The 26,218-nt window shown below is 48.4% G+C and overlaps 53 non-coding genes across 53 annotated transcripts; 41 read left to right on the forward strand and 12 right to left on the reverse strand.

Moving 5' to 3' along the window:
• Positions 1–693: 693 nt before the first annotated feature.
• Positions 694–766, forward strand: trnav-cac (transfer RNA valine (anticodon CAC)). The gene has a single exon. It is a non-coding gene; the product is annotated as a tRNA-Val (tRNA).
• A 285-nt stretch (positions 767–1,051) lies between these two features.
• On the forward strand, positions 1,052–1,124 carry trnav-aac (transfer RNA valine (anticodon AAC)). Its single transcript has one exon. It is a non-coding gene; the product is annotated as a tRNA-Val (tRNA).
• Positions 1,125–1,207: 83 nt separating this feature from the next.
• trnad-guc (transfer RNA aspartic acid (anticodon GUC)) lies at positions 1,208–1,279 on the forward strand. The gene has a single exon. It is a non-coding gene; the product is annotated as a tRNA-Asp (tRNA).
• A 347-nt stretch (positions 1,280–1,626) lies between these two features.
• Positions 1,627–1,698, reverse strand: trnag-ucc (transfer RNA glycine (anticodon UCC)). The gene has a single exon. It is a non-coding gene; the product is annotated as a tRNA-Gly (tRNA).
• A 1,123-nt stretch (positions 1,699–2,821) lies between these two features.
• On the forward strand, positions 2,822–2,894 carry trnav-uac (transfer RNA valine (anticodon UAC)). Its single transcript has one exon. It is a non-coding gene; the product is annotated as a tRNA-Val (tRNA).
• A 108-nt stretch (positions 2,895–3,002) lies between these two features.
• On the forward strand, positions 3,003–3,075 carry trnav-aac (transfer RNA valine (anticodon AAC)). The gene has a single exon. It is a non-coding gene; the product is annotated as a tRNA-Val (tRNA).
• Positions 3,076–3,158: 83 nt separating this feature from the next.
• Positions 3,159–3,230, forward strand: trnad-guc (transfer RNA aspartic acid (anticodon GUC)). The gene has a single exon. It is a non-coding gene; the product is annotated as a tRNA-Asp (tRNA).
• Positions 3,231–3,577: 347 nt separating this feature from the next.
• Positions 3,578–3,649, reverse strand: trnag-ucc (transfer RNA glycine (anticodon UCC)). The gene has a single exon. It is a non-coding gene; the product is annotated as a tRNA-Gly (tRNA).
• Positions 3,650–4,595: 946 nt separating this feature from the next.
• On the forward strand, positions 4,596–4,668 carry trnav-cac (transfer RNA valine (anticodon CAC)). The gene has a single exon. It is a non-coding gene; the product is annotated as a tRNA-Val (tRNA).
• Positions 4,669–4,898: 230 nt separating this feature from the next.
• trnav-aac (transfer RNA valine (anticodon AAC)) lies at positions 4,899–4,971 on the forward strand. Its single transcript has one exon. It is a non-coding gene; the product is annotated as a tRNA-Val (tRNA).
• An 83-nt stretch (positions 4,972–5,054) lies between these two features.
• Positions 5,055–5,126, forward strand: trnad-guc (transfer RNA aspartic acid (anticodon GUC)). Its single transcript has one exon. It is a non-coding gene; the product is annotated as a tRNA-Asp (tRNA).
• Positions 5,127–5,473: 347 nt separating this feature from the next.
• On the reverse strand, positions 5,474–5,545 carry trnag-ucc (transfer RNA glycine (anticodon UCC)). The gene has a single exon. It is a non-coding gene; the product is annotated as a tRNA-Gly (tRNA).
• Positions 5,546–6,495: 950 nt separating this feature from the next.
• Positions 6,496–6,568, forward strand: trnav-cac (transfer RNA valine (anticodon CAC)). The gene has a single exon. It is a non-coding gene; the product is annotated as a tRNA-Val (tRNA).
• Positions 6,569–6,853: 285 nt separating this feature from the next.
• trnav-aac (transfer RNA valine (anticodon AAC)) lies at positions 6,854–6,926 on the forward strand. Its single transcript has one exon. It is a non-coding gene; the product is annotated as a tRNA-Val (tRNA).
• A 502-nt stretch (positions 6,927–7,428) lies between these two features.
• trnag-ucc (transfer RNA glycine (anticodon UCC)) lies at positions 7,429–7,500 on the reverse strand. Its single transcript has one exon. It is a non-coding gene; the product is annotated as a tRNA-Gly (tRNA).
• Positions 7,501–8,623: 1,123 nt separating this feature from the next.
• On the forward strand, positions 8,624–8,696 carry trnav-uac (transfer RNA valine (anticodon UAC)). Its single transcript has one exon. It is a non-coding gene; the product is annotated as a tRNA-Val (tRNA).
• Positions 8,697–8,804: 108 nt separating this feature from the next.
• On the forward strand, positions 8,805–8,877 carry trnav-aac (transfer RNA valine (anticodon AAC)). The gene has a single exon. It is a non-coding gene; the product is annotated as a tRNA-Val (tRNA).
• Positions 8,878–8,960: 83 nt separating this feature from the next.
• On the forward strand, positions 8,961–9,032 carry trnad-guc (transfer RNA aspartic acid (anticodon GUC)). Its single transcript has one exon. It is a non-coding gene; the product is annotated as a tRNA-Asp (tRNA).
• Positions 9,033–9,379: 347 nt separating this feature from the next.
• Positions 9,380–9,451, reverse strand: trnag-ucc (transfer RNA glycine (anticodon UCC)). Its single transcript has one exon. It is a non-coding gene; the product is annotated as a tRNA-Gly (tRNA).
• Positions 9,452–10,574: 1,123 nt separating this feature from the next.
• Positions 10,575–10,647, forward strand: trnav-uac (transfer RNA valine (anticodon UAC)). Its single transcript has one exon. It is a non-coding gene; the product is annotated as a tRNA-Val (tRNA).
• A 108-nt stretch (positions 10,648–10,755) lies between these two features.
• On the forward strand, positions 10,756–10,828 carry trnav-aac (transfer RNA valine (anticodon AAC)). The gene has a single exon. It is a non-coding gene; the product is annotated as a tRNA-Val (tRNA).
• An 83-nt stretch (positions 10,829–10,911) lies between these two features.
• Positions 10,912–10,983, forward strand: trnad-guc (transfer RNA aspartic acid (anticodon GUC)). Its single transcript has one exon. It is a non-coding gene; the product is annotated as a tRNA-Asp (tRNA).
• Positions 10,984–11,330: 347 nt separating this feature from the next.
• trnag-ucc (transfer RNA glycine (anticodon UCC)) lies at positions 11,331–11,402 on the reverse strand. Its single transcript has one exon. It is a non-coding gene; the product is annotated as a tRNA-Gly (tRNA).
• A 946-nt stretch (positions 11,403–12,348) lies between these two features.
• On the forward strand, positions 12,349–12,421 carry trnav-cac (transfer RNA valine (anticodon CAC)). The gene has a single exon. It is a non-coding gene; the product is annotated as a tRNA-Val (tRNA).
• Positions 12,422–12,525: 104 nt separating this feature from the next.
• trnav-uac (transfer RNA valine (anticodon UAC)) lies at positions 12,526–12,598 on the forward strand. The gene has a single exon. It is a non-coding gene; the product is annotated as a tRNA-Val (tRNA).
• A 108-nt stretch (positions 12,599–12,706) lies between these two features.
• Positions 12,707–12,779, forward strand: trnav-aac (transfer RNA valine (anticodon AAC)). The gene has a single exon. It is a non-coding gene; the product is annotated as a tRNA-Val (tRNA).
• An 83-nt stretch (positions 12,780–12,862) lies between these two features.
• trnad-guc (transfer RNA aspartic acid (anticodon GUC)) lies at positions 12,863–12,934 on the forward strand. Its single transcript has one exon. It is a non-coding gene; the product is annotated as a tRNA-Asp (tRNA).
• Positions 12,935–13,281: 347 nt separating this feature from the next.
• On the reverse strand, positions 13,282–13,353 carry trnag-ucc (transfer RNA glycine (anticodon UCC)). The gene has a single exon. It is a non-coding gene; the product is annotated as a tRNA-Gly (tRNA).
• A 1,123-nt stretch (positions 13,354–14,476) lies between these two features.
• Positions 14,477–14,549, forward strand: trnav-uac (transfer RNA valine (anticodon UAC)). The gene has a single exon. It is a non-coding gene; the product is annotated as a tRNA-Val (tRNA).
• Positions 14,550–14,657: 108 nt separating this feature from the next.
• On the forward strand, positions 14,658–14,730 carry trnav-aac (transfer RNA valine (anticodon AAC)). Its single transcript has one exon. It is a non-coding gene; the product is annotated as a tRNA-Val (tRNA).
• Positions 14,731–14,813: 83 nt separating this feature from the next.
• Positions 14,814–14,885, forward strand: trnad-guc (transfer RNA aspartic acid (anticodon GUC)). The gene has a single exon. It is a non-coding gene; the product is annotated as a tRNA-Asp (tRNA).
• A 343-nt stretch (positions 14,886–15,228) lies between these two features.
• On the reverse strand, positions 15,229–15,300 carry trnag-ucc (transfer RNA glycine (anticodon UCC)). Its single transcript has one exon. It is a non-coding gene; the product is annotated as a tRNA-Gly (tRNA).
• Positions 15,301–16,246: 946 nt separating this feature from the next.
• On the forward strand, positions 16,247–16,319 carry trnav-cac (transfer RNA valine (anticodon CAC)). Its single transcript has one exon. It is a non-coding gene; the product is annotated as a tRNA-Val (tRNA).
• A 104-nt stretch (positions 16,320–16,423) lies between these two features.
• Positions 16,424–16,496, forward strand: trnav-uac (transfer RNA valine (anticodon UAC)). Its single transcript has one exon. It is a non-coding gene; the product is annotated as a tRNA-Val (tRNA).
• Positions 16,497–16,604: 108 nt separating this feature from the next.
• Positions 16,605–16,677, forward strand: trnav-aac (transfer RNA valine (anticodon AAC)). Its single transcript has one exon. It is a non-coding gene; the product is annotated as a tRNA-Val (tRNA).
• Positions 16,678–16,760: 83 nt separating this feature from the next.
• trnad-guc (transfer RNA aspartic acid (anticodon GUC)) lies at positions 16,761–16,832 on the forward strand. The gene has a single exon. It is a non-coding gene; the product is annotated as a tRNA-Asp (tRNA).
• Positions 16,833–17,179: 347 nt separating this feature from the next.
• On the reverse strand, positions 17,180–17,251 carry trnag-ucc (transfer RNA glycine (anticodon UCC)). Its single transcript has one exon. It is a non-coding gene; the product is annotated as a tRNA-Gly (tRNA).
• A 946-nt stretch (positions 17,252–18,197) lies between these two features.
• trnav-uac (transfer RNA valine (anticodon UAC)) lies at positions 18,198–18,270 on the forward strand. The gene has a single exon. It is a non-coding gene; the product is annotated as a tRNA-Val (tRNA).
• A 104-nt stretch (positions 18,271–18,374) lies between these two features.
• On the forward strand, positions 18,375–18,447 carry trnav-uac (transfer RNA valine (anticodon UAC)). Its single transcript has one exon. It is a non-coding gene; the product is annotated as a tRNA-Val (tRNA).
• A 108-nt stretch (positions 18,448–18,555) lies between these two features.
• trnav-aac (transfer RNA valine (anticodon AAC)) lies at positions 18,556–18,628 on the forward strand. Its single transcript has one exon. It is a non-coding gene; the product is annotated as a tRNA-Val (tRNA).
• A 413-nt stretch (positions 18,629–19,041) lies between these two features.
• On the reverse strand, positions 19,042–19,112 carry trnag-gcc (transfer RNA glycine (anticodon GCC)). Its single transcript has one exon. It is a non-coding gene; the product is annotated as a tRNA-Gly (tRNA).
• A 1,136-nt stretch (positions 19,113–20,248) lies between these two features.
• On the forward strand, positions 20,249–20,321 carry trnav-cac (transfer RNA valine (anticodon CAC)). The gene has a single exon. It is a non-coding gene; the product is annotated as a tRNA-Val (tRNA).
• Positions 20,322–20,425: 104 nt separating this feature from the next.
• On the forward strand, positions 20,426–20,498 carry trnav-uac (transfer RNA valine (anticodon UAC)). Its single transcript has one exon. It is a non-coding gene; the product is annotated as a tRNA-Val (tRNA).
• A 264-nt stretch (positions 20,499–20,762) lies between these two features.
• Positions 20,763–20,834, forward strand: trnad-guc (transfer RNA aspartic acid (anticodon GUC)). Its single transcript has one exon. It is a non-coding gene; the product is annotated as a tRNA-Asp (tRNA).
• Positions 20,835–21,181: 347 nt separating this feature from the next.
• Positions 21,182–21,253, reverse strand: trnag-ucc (transfer RNA glycine (anticodon UCC)). Its single transcript has one exon. It is a non-coding gene; the product is annotated as a tRNA-Gly (tRNA).
• A 1,123-nt stretch (positions 21,254–22,376) lies between these two features.
• On the forward strand, positions 22,377–22,449 carry trnav-uac (transfer RNA valine (anticodon UAC)). The gene has a single exon. It is a non-coding gene; the product is annotated as a tRNA-Val (tRNA).
• Positions 22,450–22,713: 264 nt separating this feature from the next.
• Positions 22,714–22,785, forward strand: trnad-guc (transfer RNA aspartic acid (anticodon GUC)). Its single transcript has one exon. It is a non-coding gene; the product is annotated as a tRNA-Asp (tRNA).
• Positions 22,786–24,079: 1,294 nt separating this feature from the next.
• trnav-cac (transfer RNA valine (anticodon CAC)) lies at positions 24,080–24,152 on the forward strand. Its single transcript has one exon. It is a non-coding gene; the product is annotated as a tRNA-Val (tRNA).
• A 104-nt stretch (positions 24,153–24,256) lies between these two features.
• On the forward strand, positions 24,257–24,329 carry trnav-uac (transfer RNA valine (anticodon UAC)). The gene has a single exon. It is a non-coding gene; the product is annotated as a tRNA-Val (tRNA).
• Positions 24,330–24,437: 108 nt separating this feature from the next.
• Positions 24,438–24,510, forward strand: trnav-aac (transfer RNA valine (anticodon AAC)). The gene has a single exon. It is a non-coding gene; the product is annotated as a tRNA-Val (tRNA).
• An 83-nt stretch (positions 24,511–24,593) lies between these two features.
• trnad-guc (transfer RNA aspartic acid (anticodon GUC)) lies at positions 24,594–24,665 on the forward strand. The gene has a single exon. It is a non-coding gene; the product is annotated as a tRNA-Asp (tRNA).
• Positions 24,666–25,012: 347 nt separating this feature from the next.
• Positions 25,013–25,084, reverse strand: trnag-ucc (transfer RNA glycine (anticodon UCC)). Its single transcript has one exon. It is a non-coding gene; the product is annotated as a tRNA-Gly (tRNA).
• A 933-nt stretch (positions 25,085–26,017) lies between these two features.
• On the forward strand, positions 26,018–26,090 carry trnav-uac (transfer RNA valine (anticodon UAC)). Its single transcript has one exon. It is a non-coding gene; the product is annotated as a tRNA-Val (tRNA).
• The last annotated feature ends 128 nt before the right edge of the window (positions 26,091–26,218 follow it).

Consider the following 26,218-nt stretch of genomic DNA (forward strand, 5'->3'; position numbering starts at 1 on the left):
ACACCCCTTTCCTCCAATGGCTGCACGGTGAGTTTGCTGATGTCACAGCTGGGATTCAGACAAAGAGCTTTTGAATTTCTGGAAAGTGAGGGGACCAGTAGAAGTGATCAAGTCCTGTGGATGAGTGGAGGCTCCCAGCAAGACCCAGGTTCATTTTAGTGGAATACTGCTTGGACTCCTTCTGCTGCACATTGCAAAGTTTCCAGGGATGCAAGGAGACTCTCATAGCCCTGTGGAAGCAGGAGAACACCTGGGTGCCTTTCTGCAAATCTGCTCTCTCATCTGTAAGTTTCATTTCAAAGTTTCATTGACCATGACTGAGATCTTTCTCACTTGTTGTACTGAATTAGTTTGGAGTGGGAGGCTTATGTTACTGAGCCAGTTTGGCCATTTAGCATAAAGCAAAGGCTGCTTGTGGAAGCTGCAGTTTGTGCTTAGCTGTAGGGACTGGGTGCTTGTGTCTTGTGCCGTTTGCCTGGCTTCACACTTTGATGCCATGCTTTTGTGTTGCTGCAAGTGCTACTTTTGCTTTCTCTGCTTTAAAGGCACACAGACACGTGTTTGCTGCTTTAGCTTTTTGTTGTTGGTAAGCCCATGGCCCATGACTTAGTCAGTAGAATTGAGCCAGTTCTTTGGATGAGTGAAGCCTCTGATGAGTGCTGCAACACAAGTGGCACTGAGCAGAGGCATGCAGTTTCTGTAGTGTAGTGGTCATCACGTTCGCCTCACACGCGAAAGGTCCCCGGTTCGAAACCGGGCAGAAACAATGCTTACCCTTTATGCATCGCTTGATAACTTTCTGCCCATATGTTTGTTTTGAGTCCCTTTTTAATCCAGACACTAAGCTGCAGCCAGGAGGTGCCAGACTCAGTTTCTGTAGTGTAGTGGTCATCACGGTCGCTTTACACGCGAAAGGTCCCCGGTTCGAAACCGGGCAGAAGCAGCTGAGACTTTTTATGCTTCGCATGACAACATTCTTCCTTCATCTAGTTTTTGAATTTCAGTTTATTCCAGACACAAAGCCACAGCCAGGAAGTGCCCCACTCAGTTAGTTTCTGTAGTGTAGTGGTCATCACGTTCGCCTAACACGCGAAAGGTCCCCGGTTCGAAACCGGGCAGAAACATCTTTGCTGCAGGTGGCCTTTCTGTTCACCTCAAGTGGTGAGAGTTTCAGGGAGGTATGCCTAATCGATGCCCCTTTTGCTCGTCCTCGTTAGTATAGTGGACAGTATCTCCGCCTGTCACGCGGAAGACCGGGGTTCGATTCCCCGACGGGGAGACGGCATTTTTTTTGCCGCTAAGCGCATGGCATGGAAGAGTGACTAGTCTGCATCTGATTTTCTTTTTGAGTCTTCTCAAACTGCACGTGGCACATTTCTTGAAGGTAACACTGTTTGGTCTTGGTGACATTAAGTAAAACAAGGGCCTTTCCATGAGATTGGAAGAATGGCCACTGTCCCTGTGTACAGCTCCTGTTTGGCTGGATTCTACCACTGAACAACCAATGCTGCACATGCCCAGCTTCAGACCTTCCTGGCTGAGATGGTGGAATTATGTTGCAGCGAGCAATATGAAAGGAGTTGCAAGCTACTTTTTGTTCCCTTGGCACCTGCTGGTTAAAGGGTATGCGTTGGCCGGGAATCGAACCCGGGTCAACTGCTTGGAAGGCAGCTATGCTCACCACTATACCACCAACGCAGGCGACAAAAGCACCACCCTGTTAGAACCCGTTGCTGCAAGCAAGTGCTGGTTTTGTCTTTGTGGCTCTGTGAAGGGGAGTTGGTCTCCAAGACTTGTTCTTTGGTGAGTAATTGTGCTAGGAGGTCTTTTAGCAGTCAGCTGATCTCTCTGCATCACATCAACAAAGAGAACAACTGCACAACAGCTTTCACCGTCACCACAGCTGTGTGCCACCACATTATTGGTCTATCAGGACTAGCAGAGAGCTTTCACACCCCTTTCCTCCAATGGCTGCACGGTGAGTTTGCTGATGTCACAGCTGGGATTCAGACAAAGAGCTTTTGAATTTCTGGAAAGGGAAGGGACCAGTAGAAGTGATCAAGTCCTGTGGATGAGTGGAGGCTCCCAGCAAGACCCAGGTTCATTTTAGTGGAATACTGCTTGGACTCCTTCTGCTGCACATTGCAAAGTTTCCAGGGATGCAAGGAGACTCTCATAGCCCTGTGGAAGCAGGAGAACACCTGGGTGCCTTTCTGCAAATCTGCTCTCTCATCTGTAAGTTTCATTTCAAAGTTTCATTGACCATGACTGAGATCTTTCTCACTTGTTGTACTGAATTAGTTTGGAGTGGGAGGCTTATGTTACTGAGCCAGTTTGGCCATTTAGCATAAAGCAAAGGCTGCTTGTGGAAGCTGCAGTTTGTGCTTAGCTGTAGGGACTGGGTGCTTGTGTCTTGTGCCGTTTGCCTGGCTTCACACTTTGATGCCATGCTTTTGTGTTGCTGCAAGTGCTACTTTTGCTTTCTCTGCTTTAAAGGCACACAGACACGTGTTTGCAGCTTTAGCTTTTTGTTGTTGGTAAGCCCATGGCCCATGACTTAGTCAGTAGAATTGAGCCAGTTCTTTGGATGAGTGAAGCCTCTGATGAGTGCTGCAACACAAATGGCACTGAGCAGAGGCATGCAGTTTCTGTAGTGTAGTGGTCATCACGTTTGCCTCACACGCGAAAGGTCCCCGGTTCGAAACCGGGCAGAAACAATGCTTACCCTTTATGCATCGCTTGATAACTTTCTGCCCATATGTGTGTTTTGAGTCCCTTTTTAATCCAGACACTAAGCTGCAGCCAGGAGGTGCCCGACTCAGTTTCTGTAGTGTAGTGGTCATCACGTTCGCTTTACACGCGAAAGGTTCCCGGTTCGAAACCGGGCAGAAGCAGCTGAGACTTTTTATGCTTCGCATGACAACATTCTTCCTTCATCTAGTTTTTGAATTTCAGTTTATTCCAGACACAAAGCCACAGCCAGGAAGTGCCCCACTCAGTTAGTTTCTGTAGTGTAGTGGTCATCACGTTCGCCTAACACGCGAAAGGTCCCCGGTTCGAAACCGGGCAGAAACATCTTTGCTGCAGGTGGCCTTTCTGTTCACCTCAAGTGGTGAGAGTTTCAGGGAGGTATGCCTAATCGATGCCCCTTTTGCTCGTCCTCGTTAGTATAGTGGACAGTATCTCCGCCTGTCACGCGGAAGACCGGGGTTCGATTCCCCGACGGGGAGACGGCATTGTTTTTTCCACTAAGCACATGGCATGGAAGAGTGACTAGTCTGCATCTGATTTTCTTTTTGAGTCTTCTCAAACTGCACGTGGCACATTCCTTGAAGGTAACACTGTTTGGTCTTGGTGACATTAAGTAGAACAAGGGCCTTTCCATGAGATTGGAAGAATGGCCACTGTCCCTGTGTACAGCTCCTGTTTGGCTGGATTCTACCACTGAACAACCAATGCTGCACATGCCCAGCTTCAGACCTTCCTGGCTGAGATGGTGGAATTATGTTGCAGCGAGCAATATGAAAGGAGTTGCAAGCTACTTTTTGTTCCCTTGGCACCTGCTGGTTAAAGGGTATGCGTTGGCCGGGAATCAAACCCAGGTCAACTGCTTGGAAGGCAGCTATGCTCACCACTATACCACCAACGCAGGCGACAAAAGCACCACCCTGTTAGAACCCGTTGCTGCAAGCAAGTGCTGGTTTTGTCTTTGTGGCTCTGTGAAGGGGAGTTGGTCTCCAAGACTTGTTCTTTGGTGAGTAATTGTGCTAGGAGGTCTTTTAGCAGTCAGCTGATCTCTCTGCATCACATCAACAAAGAGAACAACTGCACAACAGCTTTCACCATCACCCCAGCTGTGTGCCACCACATTATTGGTCTATCAAGACTAGCAGAGAGCTTTCACACCCCTTTCCTCCAATGGCTGCACGGTGAGTTTGCTGATGTCACAGCTGGGATTCAGACAAAGAGCTTTTGAATTTCTGGAAAGGGAAGGGACCAGTAGAAGTGATCAAGTCCTGTGGATGAGTGGAGGCTCCCAGCAAGACCCAGGTTCATTTTAGTGGAATACTGCTTGGACTCCTTCTGCTGCACATTGCAAAGTTTCCAGGGATGCAAGGAGACTCTCATAGCCCTGTGGAAGCAGGAGAACACCTGGGTGCCTTTCTGCAAATCTGCTCTCTCATCTGTAAGTTTCATTTCAAAGTTTCATTGACCATGACTGAGATCTTTCTCACTTGTTGTACTGAATTAGTTTGGAGTGGGAGGCTTATGTTACTGAGCCAGTTTGGCCATTTAGCATAAAGCAAAGGCTGCTTGTGGAAGCTGCAGTTTGTGCTTAGCTGTAGGGACTGGGTGCTTGTGTCTTGTGCCGTTTGCCTGGCTTCACACTTTGATGCCATACTTTTGTGTTGCTGCAAGTGCCACTTTTGCTTTCTCTGCTTTAAAGGCACACAGACACGTGTTTGCAGCTTTAGCTTTTTGTTGTTGGTAAGCCCATGGCCCATGACTTAGTCAGTAGAATTGAGCCAGTTCTTTGGATGAGTGAAGCCTCTGATGAGTGCTGCAACACAAATGGCACTGAGCAGAGGCATGCAGTTTCTGTAGTGTAGTGGTCATCACGTTCGCCTCACACGCGAAAGGTCCCCGGTTCGAAACCGGGCAGAAACAATGCTTACCCTTTATGCATCGCTTGATAACTTTCTGCCCATATGTTTGTTTTGAGTCCCTTTTTAATCCAGACACTAAGCTGCAGCCAGGAGGTGCCCGACTCAGTTTCTGTAGTGTAGTGGTCTGAGACTTTTTATGCTTCGCATGACAACATTCTTCCTTCATCTAGTTTTTGAATTTCAGTTTATTCCAGACACAAAGCCACAGCCAGGAAGTGCCGCACTCAGTTAGTTTCTGTAGTGTAGTGGTCATCACGTTCGCCTAACACGCGAAAGGTCCCCGGTTCGAAACCGGGCAGAAACATCTTTGCTGCAGGTGGCCTTTCTGTTCACCTCAAGTGGTGAGAGTTTCAGGGAGGTATGCCTAATCGATGCCCCTTTTGCTCGTCCTCGTTAGTATAGTGGACAGTATCTCCGCCTGTCACGCGGAAGACCGGGGTTCGATTCCCCGACGGGGAGACGGCATTGTTTTTTCCGCTAAGCGCATGGCATGGAAGAGTGACTAGTCTGCATCTGATTTTCTTTTTGAGTCTTCTCAAACTGCACGTGGCACATTCCTTGAAGGTAACACTGTTTGGTCTTGGTGACATTAAGTAGAACAAGGGCCTTTCCATGAGATTGGAAGAATGGCCACTGTCCCTGTGTACAGCTCCTGTTTGGCTGGATTCTACCACTGAACAACCAATGCTGCACATGCCCAGCTTCAGACCTTCCTGGCTGAGATGGTGGAATTATGTTGCAGCGAGCAATATGAAAGGAGTTGCAAGCTACTTTTTGTTCCCTTGGCACCTGCTGGTTAAAGGGTATGCGTTGGCCGGGAATCGAACCCAGGTAAACTGCTTGGAAGGCAGCTATGCTCACCACTATACCACCAACGCAGGCGACAAAAGCACCACCCTGTTAGAACCCGTTGCTGCAAGCAAGTGCTGGTTTTGTCTTTGTGGCTCTGTGAAGGGGAGTTAGTTGGTCTCCAAGACTTGTTCTTTAGTGAGTAATTGTGCTAGGAGGTCTTTTAGCAGTCAGCTGATCTCTCTGCATCACATCAACAAAGAGAACAACTGCACAACAGCTTTCACCATCACCACAGCTGTGTGCCACCACATTATTGGTCTATCAGGACTAGCAGAGAGCTTTCACACCCCTTTCCTCCAATGGCTGCACGGTGAGTTTGCTGATGTCACAGCTGGGATTCAGACAAAGAGCTTTTGAATTTCTGGAAAGTGAGGGGACCAGTAGAAGTGATCAAGTCCTGTGGATGAGTGGAGGCTCCCAGCAAGACCCAGGTTCATTTTAGTGGAATACTGCTTGGACTCCTTCTGCTGCACATTGCAAAGTTTCCAGGGATGCAAGGAGACTCTCATAGCCCTGTGGAAGCAGGAGAACACCTGGGTGCCTTTCTGCAAATCTGCTCTCTCATCTGTAAGTTTCATTTCAAAGTTTCATTGACCATGACTGAGATCTTTCTCACTTGTTGTACTGAATTAGTTTGGAGTGGGAGGCTTATGTTACTGAGCCAGTTTGGCCATTTAGCATAAAGCAAAGGCTGCTTGTGGAAGCTGCAGTTTGTGCTTAGCTGTAGGGACTGGGTGCTTGTGTCTTGTGCCGTTTGCCTGGCTTCACACTTTGATGCCATGCTTTTGTGTTGCTGCAAGTGCTACTTTTGCTTTCTCTGCTTTAAAGGCACACAGACACGTGTTTGCTGCTTTAGCTTTTTGTTGTTGGTAAGCCCATGGCCCATGACTTAGTCAGTAGAATTGAGCCAGTTCTTTGGATGAGTGAAGCCTCTGATGAGTGCTGCAACACAAGTGGCACTGAGCAGAGGCATGCAGTTTCTGTAGTGTAGTGGTCATCACGTTCGCCTCACACGCGAAAGGTCCCCGGTTCGAAACCGGGCAGAAACAATGCTTACCCTTTATGCATCGCTTGATAACTTTCTGCCCATATGTTTGTTTTGAGTCCCTTTTTAATCCAGACACTAAGCTGCAGCCAGGAGGTGCCAGACTCAGTTTCTGTAGTGTAGTGGTCATCACGGTCGCTTTACACGCGAAAGGTCCCCGGTTCGAAACCGGGCAGAAGCAGCTGAGACTTTTTATGCTTCGCATGACAACATTCTTCCTTCATCTAGTTTTTGAATTTCAGTTTATTCCAGACACAAAGCCACAGCCAGGAAGTGCCCCACTCAGGTAGTTTCTGTAGTGTAGTGGTCATCACGTTCGCCTAACACGCGAAAGGTCCCCGGTTCGAAACCGGGCAGAAACATCTTTGCTGCAGGTGGCCTTTCTGTTCACCTCAAGTGGTGAGAGTTTCAGGGAGGTATGCCTAATCGATGCCTCTTTTGCTTGTCCTCGTTAGTATAGTGGACAGTATCTCCGCCTGTCACGCGGAAGACCGGGGTTGGATTCCCCGACGGGGAGACGGCATTGTTTTTGCCGCTAAGCGCATGGCATGGAAGAGTGACTAGTCTGCATCTGATTTTCTTTTTGAGTCTTCTCAAACTGCACGTGGCACATTCCTTGAAGGTAACACTGTTTGGTCTTGGTGACATTAAGTAGAACAAGGGCCTTTCCATGAGATTGGAAGAATGGCCACTGTCCCTGTGTACAGCTCCTGTTTGGCTGGATTCTACCACTGAACAACCAATGCTGCACATGCCCAGCTTCAGACCTTCCTGGCTGAGATGGTGGAATTATGTTGCAGCGAGCAATATGAAAGGAGTTGCAAGATACTTTTTGTTCCCTTGGCACCTGCTGGTTAAAGGGTATGCGTTGGCCGGGAATCGAACCCAGGTCAACTGCTTGGAAGGCAGCTATGCTCACCACTATACCACCAACGCAGGCGACAAAAGCACCACCCTGTTAGAACCCGTTGCTGCAAGCAAGTGCTGGTTTTGTCTTTGTGGCTCTGTGAAGGGGAGTTGGTCTCCAAGACTTGTTCTTTGGTGAGTAATTGTGCTAGGAGGTCTTTTAGCAGTCAGCTGATCTCTCTGCATCACATCAACAAAGAGAACAACTGCACAACAGCTTTCACCATCACCACAGCTGTGTGCCACCACATTATTGGTCTATCAGGACTAGCAGAGAGCTTTCACACTCCTTTCCTCCAATGGCTGCACGGTGAGTTTGCTGATGTCACAGCTGGGATTCAGACAAAGAGCTTTTGAATTTCTGGAAAGGGAAGGGACCAGTAGAAGTGATCAAGTCCTGTGGATGAGTGGAGGCTCCCAGCAAGACCCAGGTTCATTTTAGTGGAATACTGCTTGGACTCCTTCTGCTGCACATTGCAAAGTTTCCAGGGATGCAAGGAGACTCTCATAGCCCTGTGGAAGCAGGAGAACACCTGGGTGCCTTTCTGCAAATCTGCTCTCTCATCTGTAAGTTTCATTTCAAAGTTTCATTGACCATGACTGAGATCTTTCTCACTTGTTGTACTGAATTAGTTTGGAGTGGGAGGCTTATGTTACTGAGCCAGTTTGGCCATTTAGCATAAAGCAAAGGCTGCTTGTGGAGGCTGCAGTTTGTGCTTAGCTGTAGGGACTGGGTGCTTGTGTCTTGTGCCGTTTGCCTGGCTTCACACTTTGATGCCATGCTTTTGTGTTGCTGCAAGTGCTACTTTTGCTTTCTCTGCTTTAAAGGCACACAGACACGTGTTTGCTGCTTTAGCTTTTTGTTGTTGGTAAGCCCATGGCCCATGACTTAGTCAGTAGAATTGAGCCAGTTCTTTGGATGAGTGAAGCCTCTGATGAGTGCTGCAACACAAGTGGCACTGAGCAGAGGCATGCAGTTTCTGTAGTGTAGTGGTCATCACGTTCGTCTCACACGCGAAAGGTCCCCGGTTCGAAACCGGGCAGAAACAATGCTTACCCTTTATGCATCGCTTGATAACTTTCTGCCCATATGTTTGTTTTGAGTCCCTTTTTAATCCAGACACTAAGCTGCAGCCAGGAGGTGCCCGACTCAGTTTCTGTAGTGTAGTGGTCATCACGTTCGCTTTACACGCGAAAGGTCCCCGGTTCGAAACCGGGCAGAAGCAGCTGAGACTTTTTATGCTTCGCATGACAACATTCTTCCTTCATCTAGTTTTTGAATTTCAGTTTATTCCAGACACAAAGCCACAGCCAGGAAGTGCCCCACTCAGTTAGTTTCTGTAGTGTAGTGGTCATCACGTTCGCCTAACACGCGAAAGGTCCCCGGTTCGAAACCGGGCAGAAACATCTTTGCTGCAGGTGGCCTTTCTGTTCACCTCAAGTGGTGAGAGTTTCAGGGAGGTATGCCTAATCGATGCCCCTTTTGCTCGTCCTCGTTAGTATAGTGGACAGTATCTCCGCCTGTCACGCGGAAGACCGGGGTTCGATTCCCCGACGGGGAGACGGCATTGTTTTTGCCGCTAAGCGCATGGCATGGAAGAGTGACTAGTCTGCATCTGATTTTCTTTTTGAGTCTTCTCAAACTGCACGTGGCACATTCCTTGAAGGTAACACTGTTTGGTCTTGGTGACATTAAGTAGAACAAGGGCCTTTCCATGAGATTGGAAGAATGGCCACTGTCCCTGTGTACAGCTCCTGTTTGGCTGGATTCTACCACTGAACAACCAATGCTGCACATGCCCAGCTTCAGACCTTCCTGGCTGAGATGGTGGAATTATGTTGCAGCGAGCAATATGAAAGGAGTTGCAAGATACTTTTTGTTTCCTTGGCACCTGCTGGTTAAAGGTTATGCGTTGGCTGGGAATCGAACCCAGGTCAACTGCTTGGAAGGCAGCTATGCTCACCACTATACCACCAACGCAGGCGACAAAAGCACCACCCTGTTAGAACCCGTTGCTGCAAGCAAGTGCTGGTTTTGTCTTTGTGGCTCTGTGAAGGGGAGTTGGTCTCCAAGACTTGTTCTTTGGTGAGTAATTGTGCTAGGAGGTCTTTTAGCAGTCAGCTGATCTCTCTGCATCACATCAACAAAGAGAACAACTGCACAACAGCTTTCACCATCACCACAGCTGTGTGCCACCACATTATTGGTCTATCAGGACTAGCAGAGAGCTTTCACACCCCTTTCCTCCAATGGCTGCACGGTGAGTTTGCTGATGTCACAGCTGGGATTCAGACAAAGAGCTTTTGAATTTCTGGAAAGGGAAGGGACCAGTAGAAGTGATCAAGTCCTGTGGATGAGTGGAGGCTCCCAGCAAGACCCAGGTTCATTTTAGTGGAATACTGCTTGGACTCCTTCTGCTGCACATTGCAAAGTTTCCAGGGATGCAAGGAGACTCTCATAGCCCTGTGGAAGCAGGAGAACACCTGGGTGCCTTTCTGCAAATCTGCTCTCTCATCTGTAAGTTTCATTTCAAAGTTTCATTGACCATGACTGAGATCTTTCTCACTTGTTGTACTGAATTAGTTTGGAGTGGGAGGCTTATGTTACTGAGCCAGTTTGGCCATTTAGCATAAAGCAAAGGCTGCTTGTGGAAGCTGCAGTTTGTGCTTAGCTGTAGGGACTGGGTGCTTGTGTCTTGTGCCGTTTGCCTGGCTTCACACTTTGATGCCATGCTTTTGTGTTGCTGCAAGTGCTACTTTTGCTTTCTCTGCTTTAAAGGCACACAGACACGTGTTTGCTGCTTTAGCTTTTTGTTGTTGGTAAGCCCATGGCCCATGACTTAGTCAGTAGAATTGAGCCAGTTCTTTGGATGAGTGAAGCCTCTGATGAGTGCTGCAACACAAGTGGCACTGAGCAGAGGCATGCAGTTTCTGTAGTGTAGTGGTCATCACGTTCGTCTCACACGCGAAAGGTCCCCGGTTCGAAACCGGGCAGAAACAATGCTTACCCTTTATGCATCGCTTGATAACTTTCTGCCCATATGTTTGTTTTGAGTCCCTTTTTAATCCAGACACTAAGCTGCAGCCAGGAGGTGCCCGACTCAGTTTCTGTAGTGTAGTGGTCATCACGTTCGCTTTACACGTGAAAGGTCCCCGGTTCGAAACCGGGCAGAAGCAGCTGAGACTTTTTATGCTTCGCATGACAACATTCTTCCTTCATCTAGTTTTTGAATTTCAGTTTATTCCAGACACAAAGCCACAGCCAGGAAGTGCCCCACTCAGTTAGTTTCTGTAGTGTAGTGGTCATCACGTTCGCCTAACACGCGAAAGGTCCCCGGTTCGAAACCGGGCAGAAACATCTTTGCTGCAGGTGGCCTTTCTGTTCACCTCAAGTGGTGAGAGTTTCAGGGAGGTATGCCTAATCGATGCCCCTTTTGCTCGTCCTCGTTAGTATAGTGGACAGTATCTCCGCCTGTCACGCGGAAGACCGGGGTTCGATTCCCCGACGGGGAGACGGCATTTTTTTTGCCGCTAAGCGCATGGCATGGAAGAGTGACTAGTCTGCATCTGATTTTCTTTTTGAGTCTTCTCAAACTGCACGTGGCACATTTCTTGAAGGTAACACTGTTTGGTCTTGGTGACATTAAGTAAAACAAGGGCCTTTCCATGAGATTGGAAGAATGGCCACTGTCCCTGTGTACAGCTCCTGTTTGGCTGGATTCTACCACTGAACAACCAATGCTGCACATGCCCAGCTTCAGACCTTCCTGGCTGAGATGGTGGAATTATGTTGCAGCGAGCAATATGAAAGGAGTTGCAAGCTACTTTTTGTTCCCTTGGCACCTGCTGGTTAAAGGGTATGCGTTGGCCGGGAATCGAACCCGGGTCAACTGCTTGGAAGGCAGCTATGCTCACCACTATACCACCAACGCAGGCGACAAAAGCACCACCCTGTTAGAACCCGTTGCTGCAAGCAAGTGCTGGTTTTGTCTTTGTGGCTCTGTGAAGGGGAGTTGGTCTCCAAGACTTGTTCTTTGGTGAGTAATTGTGCTAGGAGGTCTTTTAGCAGTCAGCTGATCTCTCTGCATCACATCAACAAAGAGAACAACTGCACAACAGCTTTCACCGTCACCACAGCTGTGTGCCACCACATTATTGGTCTATCAGGACTAGCAGAGAGCTTTCACACCCCTTTCCTCCAATGGCTGCACGGTGAGTTTGCTGATGTCACAGCTGGGATTCAGACAAAGAGCTTTTGAATTTCTGGAAAGGGAAGGGACCAGTAGAAGTGATCAAGTCCTGTGGATGAGTGGAGGCTCCCAGCAAGACCCAGGTTCATTTTAGTGGAATACTGCTTGGACTCCTTCTGCTGCACATTGCAAAGTTTCCAGGGATGCAAGGAGACTCTCATAGCCCTGTGGAAGCAGGAGAACACCTGGGTGCCTTTCTGCAAATCTGCTCTCTCATCTGTAAGTTTCATTTCAAAGTTTCATTGACCATGACTGAGATCTTTCTCACTTGTTGTACTGAATTAGTTTGGAGTGGGAGGCTTATGTTACTGAGCCAGTTTGGCCATTTAGCATAAAGCAAAGGCTGCTTGTGGAAGCTGCAGTTTGTGCTTAGCTGTAGGGACTGGGTGCTTGTGTCTTGTGCCGTTTGCCTGGCTTCACACTTTGATGCCATGCTTTTGTGTTGCTGCAAGTGCTACTTTTGCTTTCTCTGCTTTAAAGGCACACAGACACGTGTTTGCAGCTTTAGCTTTTTGTTGTTGGTAAGCCCATGGCCCATGACTTAGTCAGTAGAATTGAGCCAGTTCTTTGGATGAGTGAAGCCTCTGATGAGTGCTGCAACACAAATGGCACTGAGCAGAGGCATGCAGTTTCTGTAGTGTAGTGGTCATCACGTTCGCCTCACACGCGAAAGGTCCCCGGTTCGAAACCGGGCAGAAACAATGCTTACCCTTTATGCATCGCTTGATAACTTTCTGCCCATATGTTTGTTTTGAGTCCCTTTTTAATCCAGACACTAAGCTGCAGCCAGGAGGTGCCCGTCTCAGTTTCTGTAGTGTAGTGGTCATCACGTTCGCTTTACACGCGAAAGGTTCCCGGTTCGAAACCGGGCAGAAGCAGCTGAGACTTTTTATGCTTCGCATGACAACATTCTTCCTTCATCTAGTTTTTGAATTTCAGTTTATTCCAGACACAAAGCCACAGCCAGGAAGTGCCCCACTCAGTTAGTTTCTGTAGTGTAGTGGTCATCACGTTCGCCTAACACGCGAAAGGTCCCCGGTTCGAAACCGGGCAGAAACATCTTTGCTGCAGGTGGCCTTTCTGTTCACCTCAAGTGGTGAGAGTTTCAGGGAGGTATGCCTAATCGATGCCCCTTTTGCTCGTCCTCGTTAGTATAGTGGACAGTATCTCCGCCTGTCACGCGGAAGACCGGGGTTCGATTCCCCGACGGGGAGACGGCATTGTTTTTTCCACTAAGCACATGGCATGGAAGAGTGACTAGTCTGCATCTGATTTTCTTTTTGAGTCTTCTCAAACTGCACGTGGCACATTCCTTGAAGGTAACACTGTTTGGTCTTGGTGACATTAAGTAGAACAAGGGCCTTTCCATGAGATTGGAAGAATGGCCACTGTCCCTGTGTACAGCTCCTGTTTGGCTGGATTCTACCACTGAACAACCAATGCTGCACATGCCCAGCTTCAGACCTTCCTGGCTGAGATGGTGGAATTATGTTGCAGCGAGCAATATGAAAGGAGTTGCAAGCTACTTTTTGTTCCCTTGGCACCTGCTGGTTAAAGGGTATGCGTTGGCCGGGAATCAAACCCAGGTCAACTGCTTGGAAGGCAGCTATGCTCACCACTATACCACCAACGCAGGCGACAAAAGCACCACCCTGTTAGAACCCGTTGCTGCAAGCAAGTGCTGGTTTTGTCTTTGTGGCTCTGTGAAGGGGAGTTGGTCTCCAAGACTTGTTCTTTGGTGAGTAATTGTGCTAGGAGGTCTTTTAGCAGTCAGCTGATCTCTCTGCATCACATCAACAAAGAGAACAACTGCACAACAGCTTTCACCATCACCCCAGCTGTGTGCCACCACATTATTGGTCTATCAAGACTAGCAGAGAGCTTTCACACCCCTTTCCTCCAATGGCTGCACGGTGAGTTTGCTGATGTCACAGCTGGGATTCAGACAAAGAGCTTTTGAATTTCTGGAAAGGGAAGGGACCAGTAGAAGTGATCAAGTCCTGTGGATGAGTGGAGGCTCCCAGCAAGACCCAGGTTCATTTTAGTGGAATACTGCTTGGACTCCTTCTGCTGCACATTGCAAAGTTTCCAGGGATGCAAGGAGACTCTCATAGCCCTGTGGAAGCAGGAGAACACCTGGGTGCCTTTCTGCAAATCTGCTCTCTCATCTGTAAGTTTCATTTCAAAGTTTCATTGACCATGACTGAGATCTTTCTCACTTGTTGTACTGAATTAGTTTGGAGTGGGAGGCTTATGTTACTGAGCCAGTTTGGCCATTTAGCATAAAGCAAAGGCTGCTTGTGGAAGCTGCAGTTTGTGCTTAGCTGTAGGGACTGGGTGCTTGTGTCTTGTGCCGTTTGCCTGGCTTCACACTTTGATGCCATGCTTTTGTGTTGCTGCAAGTGCTACTTTTGCTTTCTCTGCTTTAAAGGCACACAGACACGTGTTTGCTGCTTTAGCTTTTTGTTGTTGGTAAGCCCATGGCCCATGACTTAGTCAGTAGAATTGAGCCAGTTCTTTGGATGAGTGAAGCCTCTGATGAGTGCTGCAACACAAGTGGCACTGAGCAGAGGCATGCAGTTTCTGTAGTGTAGTGGTCATCACGTTCGTCTCACACGCGAAAGGTCCCCGGTTCGAAACCGGGCAGAAACAATGCTTACCCTTTATGCATCGCTTGATAACTTTCTGCCCATATGTTTGTTTTGAGTCCCTTTTTAATCCAGACACTAAGCTGCAGCCAGGAGGTGCTCGGCTCAGTTTCTGTAGTGTAGTGGTCATCACGTTCGCTTTACACGCGAAAGGTCCCCGGTTCGAAACCGGGCAGAAGCAGCTGAGACTTTTTATGCTTCGCATGACAACATTCTTCCTTCATCTAGTTTTTGAATTTCAGTTTATTCCAGACACAAAGCCACAGCCAGGAAGTGCCCCACTCAGTTAGTTTCTGTAGTGTAGTGGTCATCACGTTCGCCTAACACGCGAAAGGTCCCCGGTTCGAAACCGGGCAGAAACATCTTTGCTGCAGGTGGCCTTTCTGTTCACCTCAAGTGGTGAGAGTTTCAGGGAGGTATGCCTAATCGATGCCCCTTTTGCTCGTCCTCGTTAGTATAGTGGACAGTATCTCCGCCTGTCACGCGGAAGACCGGGGTTCGATTCCCCGACGGGGAGACGGCATTTTTTTTGGAATGGCATGGCATGGAAGAGTGACTAGTCTGCATCTGATTTTCTTTTTGAGTCTTCTCAAACTGCACGTGGCACATTTCTTGAAGGTAACACTGTTTGGTCTTGGTGACATTAAGTAAAACAAGGGCCTTTCCATGAGATTGGAAGAATGGCCACTGTCCCTGTGTACAGCTCCTGTTTGGCTGGATTCTACCACTGAACAACCAATGCTGCACATGCCCAGCTTCAGACCTTCCTGGCTGAGATGGTGGAATTATGTTGCAGCGAGCAATATGAAAGGAGTTGCAAGCTACTTTTTGTTCCCTTGGCACCTGCTGGTTAAAGGGTATGCGTTGGCCGGGAATCGAACCCGGGTCAACTGCTTGGAAGGCAGCTATGCTCACCACTATACCACCAACGCAGGCGACAAAAGCACCACCCTGTTAGAACCCGTTGCTGCAAGCAAGTGCTGGTTTTGTCTTTGTGGCTCTGTGAAGGGGAGTTGGTCTCCAAGACTTGTTCTTTGGTGAGTAATTGTGCTAGGAGGTCTTTTAGCAGTCAGCTGATCTCTCTGCATCACATCAACAAAGAGAACAACTGCACAACAGCTTTCACCGTCACCACAGCTGTGTGCCACCACATTATTGGTCTATCAGGACTAGCAGAGAGCTTTCACACCCCTTTCCTCCAATGGCTGCACGGTGAGTTTGCTGATGTCACAGCTGGGATTCAGACAAAGAGCTTTTGAATTTCTGGAAAGGGAAGGGACCAGTAGAAGTGATCAAGTCCTGTGGATGAGTGGAGGCTCCCAGCAAGACCCAGGTTCATTTTAGTGGAATACTGCTTGGACTCCTTCTGCTGCACATTGCAAAGTTTCCAGGGATGCAAGGAGACTCTCATAGCCCTGTGGAAGCAGGAGAACACCTGGGTGCCTTTCTGCAAATCTGCTCTCTCATCTGTAAGTTTCATTTCAAAGTTTCATTGACCATGACTGAGATCTTTCTCACTTGTTGTACTGAATTAGTTTGGAGTGGGAGGCTTATGTTACTGAGCCAGTTTGGCCATTTAGCATAAAGCAAAGGCTGCTTGTGGAAGCTGCAGTTTGTGCTTAGCTGTAGGGACTGGGTGCTTGTGTCTTGTGCCGTTTGCCTGGCTTCACACTTTGATGCCATGCTTTTGTGTTGCTGCAAGTGCTACTTTTGCTTTCTCTGCTTTAAAGGCACACAGACACGTGTTTGCAGCTTTAGCTTTTTGTTGTTGGTAAGCCCATGGCCCATGACTTAGTCAGTAGAATTGAGCCAGTTATTTGGATGAGTGAAGCCTCTGATGAGTGCTGCAACACAAATGGCACTGAGCAGAGGCATGCAGTTTCTGTAGTGTAGTGGTCATCACGTTCGCCTCACACGCGAAAGGTCCCCGGTTCGAAACCGGGCAGAAACAATGCTTACCCTTTATGCATCGCTTGATAACTTTCTGCCCATATGTGTGTTTTGAGTCCCTTTTTAATCCAGACACTAAGCTGCAGCCAGGAGGTGCTCGACTCAGTTTCTGTAGTGTAGTGGTCATCACGTTCGCTTTACACGCGAAAGGTTCCCGGTTCGAAACCGGGCAGAAGCAGCTGAGACTTTTTATGCTTCGCATGACAACATTCTTCCTTCATCTAGTTTTTGAATTTCAGTTTATTCCAGACACAAAGCCACAGCCAGGAAGTGCCCCACTCAGTTAGTTTCTGTAGTGTAGTGGTCATCACGTTCGCCTAACACGCGAAAGGTCCCCGGTTCGAAACCGGGCAGAAACATCTTTGCTGCAGGTGGCCTTTCTGTTCACCTCAAGTGGTGAGAGTTTCAGGGAGGTATGCCTAATCGATGCCCCTTTTGCTCGTCCTCGTTAGTATAGTGGACAGTATCTCCGCCTGTCACGCGGAAGACCGGGGTTCGATTCCCCGACGGGGAGACGGCATTGTTTTTTCCACTAAGCGCATGGCATGGAAGAGTGACTAGTCTGCATCTGATTTTCTTTTTGAGTCTTCTCAAACTGCACGTGGCACATTCCTTGAAGGTAACACTGTTTGGTCTTGGTGACATTAAGTAGAACAAGGGCCTTTCCATGAGATTGGAAGAATGGCCACTGTCCCTGTGTACAGCTCCTGTTTGGCTGGATTCTACCACTGAACAACCAATGCTGCACATGCCCAGCTTCAGACCTTCCTGGCTGAGATGGTGGAATTATGTTGCAGCGAGCAATATGAAAGGAGTTGCAAGCTACTTTTTGTTCCCTTGGCACCTGCTGGTTAAAGGGTATGCGTTGGCCGGGAATCAAACCCGGGTCAACTGCTTGGAAGGCAGCTATGCTCACCACTATACCACCAACGCAGGCGACAAAAGCACCACCCTGTTAGAACCCGTTGCTGCAAGCAAGTGCTGGTTTTGTCTTTGTGGCTCTGTGAAGGGGAGTTGGTCTCCAAGACTTGTTCTTTGGTGAGTAATTGTGCTAGGAGGTCTTTTAGCAGTCAGCTGATCTCTCTGCATCACATCAACAAAGAGAACAACTGCACAACAGCTTTCACCATCACCCCAGCTGTGTGCCACCACATTATTGGTCTATCAAGACTAGCAGAGAGCTTTCACACCCCTTTCCTCCAATGGCTGCACGGTGAGTTTGCTGATGTCACAGCTGGGATTCAGACAAAGAGCTTTTGAATTTCTGGAAAGGGAGGGGACCAGTAGAAGTGATCAAGTCCTGTGGATGAGTGGAGGCTCCCAGCAAGACCCAGGTTCATTTTAGTGGAATACTGCTTGGACTCCTTCTGCTGCACATTGCAAAGTTTCCAGGGATGCAAGGAGACTCTCATAGCCCTGTGGAAGCAGGAGAACACCTGGGTGCCTTTCTGCAAATCTGCTCTCTCATCTGTAAGTTTCATTTCAAAGTTTCATTGACCATGACTGAGATCTTTCTCACTTGTTGTACTGAATTAGTTTGGAATGGGAGGCTTATGTTACTGAGCCAGATTGGCCATTTAGCATAAAGCAAAGGCTGCTTGTGGAAGCTGCAGTTTGTGCTTAGCTGTGGGGACTGGGTGCTTGTGTCTTGTGCCGTTTGCCTGGCTTCACACTTTGATGCCATGCTTTTGTGTTGCTGCAAGTGCTACTTTTGCTTTCTCTGCTTTAAAGGCACACAGACACGTGTTTGCTGCTTTAGCTTTTTGTTGTTGGTAAGCCCATGGCCCATGACTTAGTCAGTAGAATTAAGCCAGTTCTTTGGATGAGTGAAGCCTCTGATGAGTGCTGCAACACAAGTGGCACTGAGCTGAGGCATGCAGTTTCTGTAGTGTAGTGGTCATCACGTTCGCCTTACACGCGAAAGGTCCCCGGTTCGAAACCGGGCAGAAACAATGCTTACCCTTTATGCATCGCTTGATAACTTTCTGCCCATATGTTTGTTTTGAGTCCCTTTTTAATCCAGACACTAAGCTGCAGCCAGGAGGTGCCCTACTCAGTTTCTGTAGTGTAGTGGTCATCACGTTCGCTTTACACGCGAAAGGTCCCCGGTTCGAAACCGGGCAGAAGCAGCTGAGAATTTTTATGCTTCGCATGACAACATTCTTCCTTCATCTTGGTTTTGAATTTCAGTTTATTCCAGACACAAAGCTGCAGCCAGGAAGTGCCCCACTCAGTTAGTTTCTGTAGTGTAGTGGTCATCACGTTCGCCTAACACGCGAAAGGTCCCCGGTTCGAAACCGGGCAGAAACATCTTTGCTGCAGGTGGCCTTTCTGTTCACCTCAAGTGGTGAGAGTTTCAGGGAGGTATGCCTAATCGATGCCCCTTTTGCTCGTCCTCGTTAGTATAGTGGACAGTATCTCCGCCTGTCACGCGGAAGACAGGGGTTCGATTCCCCGATGGGGAGACGGCATTGTTTTTGCCGCTAAGCGCATGGCATGGAAGAGTGACTAGTCTGCATCTGATTTTCTTTTTGAGTCTTCTCAAACTGCACGTGGCACATTCCTTGAAGGTAACACTGTTTGGTCTTGGTGACATTAAGTAGAACAAGGGCCTTTCCATGAGATTAGAAGAATGGCCACTGTCCCTGTGTACAGCTCCTGTTTGGCTGGATTTCAGATTGCCTCAGGTTACAGCTTGTCTCTAGTGAAGAAAAAGCAGTCGATGAATTGGCCGGGAATCGAACCCGGGCCTCCCGCGTGGCAGGCGAGAATTCTACCACTAGACCACCAACGCTGCACATACCCAGCTTCAGACCTTCCTGGCTGAGATGGTGGAATTATGTTGCAGCGAGCAATATGAAAGGAGTTGCAAGCTACTTTTTGTTCCCTTGGCACCTGCTGGTTAAAGGGTATGCGTTGGCCGGGAATCGAACACGGGTCAACTGCTTGGAAGGCAGCTATGCTCACCACTATACCACCAACGCAGGCGACAAAAGCACCACCCTGTTAGAACCCGTTGCTGCAAGCAAGTGCTGGTTTTGTCTTTGTGGCTCTGTGAAGGGGAGTTGGTCTCCAAGACTTGTTCTTTGGTGAGTAATTGTGCTAGGAGGTCTTTCAGCAGTCAGCTGATCTCTCTGCATCACATCAACAAAGAGAACAACTGCACAACAGCTTTCACCATCACCCCAGCTGTGTGCCACCACATTATTGGTCTATCAGGACTAGCAGAGAGCTTTCACACCCCTTTCCTCCAATGGCTGCACGGTGAGTTTGCTGATGTCACAGCTGTGATTCAGACAAAGAGCTTTTGAATTTCTGGAAAGGGAGGGGACCAGTAGAAGTGATCAAGTCCTGTGGATGAGTGGAGGCTCCCAGCAAGACCCAGGTTCATTTTAGTGGAATACTGCTTGGACTCCTTCTGCTGCACATTGCAAAGTTTCCAGGGATGCAAGGAGACTCTCATAGCCCTGTGGAAGCAGGAGAACACCTGGGTGCCTTTCTGCAAATCTGCTCTCTCATCTGTAAGTTTTATTTCAAAGTTTCATTGACCATGACTGAGATCTTTCTCACTTGTTGTACTGAATTAGTTTGGAATGGGAGGCTTATGTTACTGAGCCAGATTGGCCATTTAGCATAAAGCAAAGGCTGCTTGTGGAAGCTGCAGTTTGTGCTTAGCTGTGGGGACTGGGTGCTTGTGTCTTGTGCCGTTTGCCTGGCTTCACACTTTGATGCCATGCTTTTGTGTTGCTGCAAGTGCTACTTTTGCTTTCTCTGCTTTAAAGGCACACAGACACGTGTTTGCTGCTTTAGCTTTTTGTTGTTGGTAAGCCCATGGCCCATGACTTAGTCAGTAGAATTGAGCCAGTTCTTTGGATGAGTGAAGCCTCTGATGAGTGCTGCAACACAAGTGGCACTGAGTTCAGGCATGCAGTTTCTGTAGTGTAGTGGTCATCACGTTCGCCTCACACGCGAAAGGTCCCCGGTTCGAAACCGGGCAGAAACAATGCTTACCCTTTATGCATCGCTTGATAACTTTCTGCCCATATTTGTGTTTTGAGTCCCTTTTTAATCCAGACACTAAGCTGCAGCCAGGAGGTGCCCGATTCAGTTTCTGTAGTGTAGTGGTCATCACGTTCGCTTTACACGCGAAAGGTCCCCAGTTCGAAACCGGGCAGAAGCAGCTGAGACTTTTTATGCTTCGCATGACAACATTCTTCCTTCATCTAGGTTTTGAATTTCAGTTTATTCCAGACACAAAGCCGCAGCCAGGAAGTGCCCCACTCAGTTAGTTTCTGTAGTGTAGTGGTCATCACGTTCGCCTAACACGCGAAAGGTCCACGGTTCGAAACCGGGCAGAAACAACTTTGCTGCAGGTGGCTTTTCTGTTCACCTCAAGTGGTGAGAGTTTCAGGGAGGTATGCCTAATCGATGCCCCTTTTGCTCGTCCTCGTTAGTATAGTGGACAGTATCTCCGCCTGTCACGCGGAAGACCGGGGTTCGATTCCCCGACGGGGAGACGGTGTTGTTTTTGCCGCTAAGCGCATGGCATGGAAGAGTGACTAGTCTGCATCTGATTTTCTTTTTGAGTCTTCTCAAACTGCACGTGGCACATTCCTTGAAGGTAACACTGTTTGGTCTTGGTGACATTAAGTAGAACAAGGGCCTTTCCATGAGATTGGAAGAATGGCCACTGTCCCTGTGTACAGCTCCTGTTTGGCTGGATTCTACCACTGAACCACCAATGCTGCACATGCCCAGCTTCAGACCTTCCTGGCTGAGATGGTGGAATTATGTTGCAGCGAGCAATATGAAAGGAGTTGCAAGCTACTTTTTGTTCCCTTGGCACCTGCTGGTTAAAGGGTATGCGTTGGCCGGGAATCGAACCCAGGTCAACTGCTTGGAAGGCAGCTATGCTCACCACTATACCACCAACACAGGCAACAAAAGCACCACCCTGTTAGAACCCGTTGCTGCAAGCAAGTGCTGGTTTTGTCTTTGTGGCTCTGTGAAGGGGAGTTGGTCTCCAAGACTTGTTATTTGGTGAGTAATTGTGCTAGGAGGTCTTTTAGCAGTCAGCTGATCTCTCTGCATCACATCAACAAAGAGAACAACTGCACAACAGCTTTCACCATCACCACAGCTGTGTGCCACCACATTATTGGTCTATCAGGACTAGCAGAGAGCTTTCACACCCCTTTCCTCCAATGGCTGCACGGTGAGTTTGCTGATGTCACAGCTGGGATTCAGACAAAGAGCTTTTGAATTTCTGGAAAGGGAGGGGACCAGTAGAAGTGATCAAGTCCTGTGGATGAGTGTAGGCTCCCAGCAAGACCCAGGTTCATTTTAGTGGAATACTGCTTGGACTCCTTCTGCTGCACATTGCAAAGTTTCCAGGGATGCAAGGAGACTCTCATAGCCCTGTGGAAGCAGGAGAACACCTGGGTGCCTTTCTGCAAATCTGCTCTCTCATCTGTAAGTTTCATTTCAAAGTTTCATTGACCATGACTGAGATCTTTCTCACTTGTTGTACTGAATTAGTTTGGAGTGGGAGGCTTATGTTACTGAGCCAGTTTTGCCATTTAGCATAAAGCAAAGGCTGCTTGTGGAAGCTGCAGTTTGTGCTTAGCTGTAGGGACTGGGTGCTTGTGTCTTGTGCCGTTTGCCTGGCTTCACACTTTGATGCCATGCTTTTGTGTTGCTGCAAGTGCTACTTTTGCTTTCTCTGCTTTAAAGGCACACAGACACGTGTTTGCTGCTTTAGCTTTTTGTTGTTGGTAAGCCCATGGCCCATGACTTAGTCAGTAGAATTGAGCCAGTTCTTTGGATGAGTGAAGCCTCTGATGAGTGCTGCAACACAAGTGGCACTGAGCTGAGGCATGCAGTTTCTGTAGTGTAGTGGTCATCACGTTCGCCTCACACGCGAAAGGTCCCCTGTTCGAAACCGGGCAGAAACAATGCTTACCCTTTATGCATCGCTTGATAACTTTCTGCCCATATGGTTGTTTTGAGTCCCTTTTTAATCCAGACACTAAGCTGCAGCCAGGAGGTGCCAGACTCAGTTTCTGTAGTGTAGTGGTCATCACGTTCGCTTTACACGCGAAAGGTCCCCGGTTCGAAACCGGGCAGAAGCAGCTGAGACTTTTTATGCTTCGCATGACAACATTCTTCCTTCAACTAGGTTTTGAATTTCAGTTTATTCCAGACACAAAGCCACAGCCAGGAAGTGCCCCACTCAGTTAGTTTCTGTAGTGTAGTGGTCATCACGTTCGCCTAACACGCGAAAGGTCCCCGGTTCGAAACCAGGCAGAAACATCTTTGCTGCAGGTGGCCTTTCTGTTCACCTCAAGTGGTGAGAGTTTCAGGGAGGTATGCCTAATCGATGCCCCTTTTGCTAGTCCTCGTTAGTATAGTGGACAGTATCTCCGCCTGTCACGCGGAAGACCGGGGTTCGATTCCCCGACGGGGAGACGGCATTGTTTTTGCCGCTAAGCAAATGGCATGGAAGAGTGACTAGTCTGCATCTGATTTTCTTTTTGAGTCTTCTCAAACTGCACGTTGGAAGAATGGCCACTGTCCCTGTGTACAGCTCCTGTTTGGCTGGATTCTACCACTGAACCACCAATGCTGCACATGCCCAGCTTCAGACCTTCCTGGCTGAGATGGTGGAATTATGTTGCAGCGAGCAATATGAAAGGAGTTGCAAGCTACTTTTTGTTCCCTTGGCACCTGCTGGTTAAAGGGTATGCGTTGGCCGGGAATCGAACCCAGGTCAACTGTTTGGAAGGCAGCTATGCTCACCACTATACCACCAACACAGGCAACAAAAGCACCACCCTGTTAGAACCCGTTGCTGCAAGCAAGTGCTGGTTTTGTCTTTGTGGCTCTGTGAAGGGGAGTTGGTCTCCAAGACTTGTTCTTTGGTGAGTAATTGTGCTAGGAGGTCTTTTAGCAGTCAGCTGATCTCTCTGCATCACATCAACAAAGAGAACAACTGCACAACAGCTTTCACCATCACCACAGCTGTGTGCCACCACATTATTGGTCTATCAGGACTAGCAGAGAGCTTTCACACCCCTTTCCTCCAATGGCTGCACGGTGAGTTTGCTGATGTCACAGCTGGGATTCAGACAAAGAGCTTTTGAATTTCTGGAAAGGGAGGGGACCAGTAGAAGTGATCAAGTCCTGTGGATGAGTGGAGGCTCCCAGCAAGACCCAGGTTCATTTTAGTGGAATACTGCTTGGACTCCTTCTGCTGCACATTGCAAAGTTTCCAGGGATGCAAGGAGACTCTCATAGCCCTGTGGAAGCAGGAGAACACCTGGGTGCCTTTCTGCAAATCTGCTCTCTCATCTGTAAGTTTCATTTCAAAGTTTCATTGACCATGACTGAGATCTTTCTCACTTGTTGTACTGAATTAGTTTGGAGTGGGAGGCTTATGTTACTGAGCCAGTTTGGCCATTTAGCATAAAGCAAAGGCTGCTTGTGGAAGCTGCAGTTTGTGCTTAGCTGTAGGGACTGGGTGCTTGTGTCTTGTGCCGTTTGCCTGGCTTCACACTTTGATGCCATGCTTTTGTGTTGCTGCAAGTGCTACTTTTGCTTTCTCTGCTTTAAAGGCACACAGACACGTGTTTGCTGCTTTAGCTTTTTGTTGTTGGTAAGCCCATGGCCCATGACTTAGTCAGTAGAATTGAGCCAGTTCTTTGGATGAGTGAAGCCTCTGATGAGTGCTGCAACACAAATGGCACTGAGCAGAGGCATGCAGTTTCTGTAGTGTAGTGGTCATCACGTTCGCCTCACACGCGAAAGGTCCCCGGTTCGAAACCGGGCAGAAACAATGCTTACCCTTTATGCATCGCTTGATAACTTTCTGCCCATATGTTTGTTTTGAGTCCCTTTTTAATCCAGACACTAAGCTGCAGCCAGGAGGTGCCCGACTCAGTTTCTGTAGTGTAGTGGTCATCACGTTCGCTTTACACGCGAAAGGTCCCCGGTTCGAAACCGGGCAGAAACAGCTGAGACTTTTTATGCTTCGCATGACAACATTCTTCCTTCATCTAGTTTTTGAATTTCAGTTTATTCCAGACACAAAGCCACAGCCAGGAAGTGCCCCACTCAGTTAGTTTCTGTAGTGTAGTGGTCATCACGTTCGCCTAACACGCGAAAGGTCCCCGGTTCGAAACCGGGCAGAAACATCTTTGCTGCAGGTGGCCTTTCTGTTCACCTCAAGTGGTGAGAGTTTCAGGGAAGTATGCCTAATCGATGCCCCTTTTGCTCGTCCTCGTTAGTATAGTGGACAGTATCTCCGCCTGTCACGCGGAAGACCGGGGTTCGATTCCCCGACGGGGAGACGGCATTGTTTTTGCCGCTAAGCGCATGGCATGGAAGAGTGACTAGTCTGCATCTGATTTTCTTTTTGAGTCTTCTCAAACTGCACGTGGCACATTCCTTGAAGGTAACACTGTTTGGTCTTGGTGACATTAAGTAGAACAAGGGCCTTTCCATGAGATTGGAAGAATGGCCACTGTCCCTGTGTACAGCTGCTGTTTGGCTGGATTCTACCACTGAACCACCAATGCTGCACATGCCCAGCTTCAGACCTTCCTGGCTGAGATGGTGGAATTATGTTGCAGCGAGCAATATGAAAGGAGTTGCAAGCTACTTTTTGTTCCCTTGGCACCTGCTGGTTAAAGGGTATGCGTTGGCCGGGATTCGAACCCGGGTCAACTGCTTGGAAGGCAGCTATGCTCACCACTATACCACCAACGCAGGCGACAAAAGCACCACCCTGTTAGAACCCGTTGCTGCAAGCAAGTGCTGGTTTTGTCTTTGTGGCTCTGTGAAGGGGAGTTGGTCTCCAAGACTTGTTCTTTGGTGAGTAATTGTGCTAGGAGGTCTTTTAGCAGTCAGCTGATCTCTCTGCATCACATCAACAAAGAGAACATTTGCACAACAGCTTTCACCATCACCCCAGCTGTGTGCCACCACATTATTGGTCTATCAGGACTAGCAGAGAGCTTTCACACTCCTTTCCTCCAATGGCTGCACGGTGAGTTTGCTGATGTCACAGCTGGGATTCAGACAAAGAGCTTTTGAATTTCTGGAAAGGGAGGGGACCAGTAGAAGTGATCAAGTCCTGTGGATGAGTGGAGGCTCCCAGCAAGACCCAGGTTCATTTTAGTGGAATACTGCTTGAACTCCTTCTGCTGCACATTGCAAAGTTTCCAGGGATGCAAGGAGACTCTCATAGCCTTGTGGAAGCAGGAGAACACCTGGGTGCCTTTCTGCAAATCTGCTCTCTCATCTGTAAGTTTCATTGACCATGACTGAGATCTTTCTCACTTGTTGTACTGAATTAGTTTGGAGTGGGAGGCTTATGTTACTGAGCCAGTTTGGCCATTTAGCATAAAGCAAAGGCTGCTTGTGGAAGCTGCAGTTTGTGCTTAGCTGTAGGGACTGGGTGCTTGTGTCTTGTGCCGTTTGCCTGGCTTCACACTTTGATGCCATGCTTTTGTGTTGCTGCAAGTGCTACTTTTGCTTTCTCTGCTTTAAAGGCACACAGACACGTGTTTGCTGCTTTAGCTTTTTGTTGTTGGTAAGCCCATGGCCCATGACTTAGTCAGTAGAATTGAGCCAGTTCTTTGGATGAGTGAAGCCTCTGATGAGTGCTGCAACACAAGTGGCACTGAGCGGAGGCATGCAGTTTCTGTAGTGTAGTGGTCATCACGTTCGCCTTACACGCGAAAGGTCCCCGGTTCGAAACCGGGCAGAGACAATGCTTTACCCTTTATGCATCGCTTGATAACTTTCTGCCCATATGAGTGTTTTGAGTCCCTTTTTAATCCAGACACTAAGCTGCAGCCAGGAGGTGCCCGACTCAGTTTCTGTAGTGTAGTGGTCATC

The sequence above is a fragment of the Trichomycterus rosablanca genome, unplaced genomic scaffold, assembly GCF_030014385.1.
Source record: "Trichomycterus rosablanca isolate fTriRos1 unplaced genomic scaffold, fTriRos1.hap1 scaffold_95, whole genome shotgun sequence".
NCBI classification, from domain to species: Eukaryota; Metazoa; Chordata; class Actinopteri; order Siluriformes; family Trichomycteridae; genus Trichomycterus; species Trichomycterus rosablanca.